The sequence below is a fragment of the Humulus lupulus genome, chromosome 5 (genome assembly GCF_963169125.1).
Source record: "Humulus lupulus chromosome 5, drHumLupu1.1, whole genome shotgun sequence".
Lineage (NCBI taxonomy): Eukaryota > Viridiplantae > Streptophyta > Magnoliopsida > Rosales > Cannabaceae > Humulus > Humulus lupulus.
In genome coordinates, this window is record NC_084797.1 from 199,692,751 (window position 1) to 199,694,142 (window position 1,392).

The window sequence follows — 1,392 nt, forward strand, 5'->3', positions numbered from 1 at the left end:
ATCCCTCACTCTCGGGACTCCCAATTTACTCAAAAGGGGTAAAGGAACCAACCCCCGAGCCTTAAAAACCATCCCGAACCCTAAAAATAACACACCTTGAAACTAACCTATCGCCTAGGCATTGCCAACCAGCGCTGGGGCGCTGCCCCAGAAACAAAGAAGGCCATTCTCTGCCCTGCATAGCGCTGGGGTGCTAGGACTGGCGCTGGGGCGCCAGCTTCAGACTAGCAGCTCCTCTGATTTTCCCTTCTTGCGATTCCCCTTGAAACCAACCTTCCAAACCAATCCCAAACCTTACCAAAACATCCCATTCAACCCCTAAACCTCATCTACATCACCCCCTCACCAAAACCCAATCAATTTTACACAAAAACTCCCATTGATTCCAACTATCCACATCAAAATCTATAGGCTGAAAACTAAAAGAAAAACAAAGTAATACTTGGAATTCATGGAAAATTTCTTACCTCCAGCTGGTTTTGAATCCTCCTTAGTAGATGAACTAAGTCTATAACCTCCAAGCTTTGATTTCCTAGCTTGATACTTCAATTTGGGACCAAAAACTTCAAAGGGAGATAGAGGGAAGGTGATGTACGAGAAGAAGAAGCCTTGCTCTGTATGCTTCTACAACCAACCTAAACCATATACATCTCAAGCCAAATGACCCTAATGCCCCTAGGTCATTTAAAGCTTCTAAAGTCTCCCCAAGGGTAAAATCGTCATCTTTCACGTATTTCGTTAATCATAACTAACGCTCTCCAATTCCCGCTATTCTCGATAATTACAAACACCAATAATTTATATCCCGTTACCCTTTTATTCCCAACAACGCTCTAATCATTAAAACAACCCGACACTCACCCCGAGCCTCGAACTTACTCCCGTTATGACTAAACCGCTACTTAATATTCAAAGATCGTCTCATGCCGAATAGCTCGAACAAATCCACATTATAATGTGGCCTCAACAATATATCACGACATGCATACAAATATAAAACTATGCCCTCAACGGGCCAAATTACCAAAACACCCATACTATCAAATGTGGACCCACATTCATGCATTTAACATCATATTATAATATAATTCCCATAAACATGCACATAATCATTTAATGGAATAATTAAACAGTTATTGCCCTCCCGGCCTACTAATCTAGCCACTAACCCACATTAGGGATTCGGGGCATTACAGACGGTCAAAATCAATCCCCTACCTAGAAGCTGTTCGTAAACGGCTCATCCAACGAGCGCAATGCAGAGACAGGGTTGATTTTAATCACACCCGAGGGACATCGGTTTCACTGTGCGATCAGATTCAACTTTATGGCTTCCAACAATGAAGCCAAGTACGAGGCTCTGCTCGCAGGATTAAGACTAGCCAAGGATAT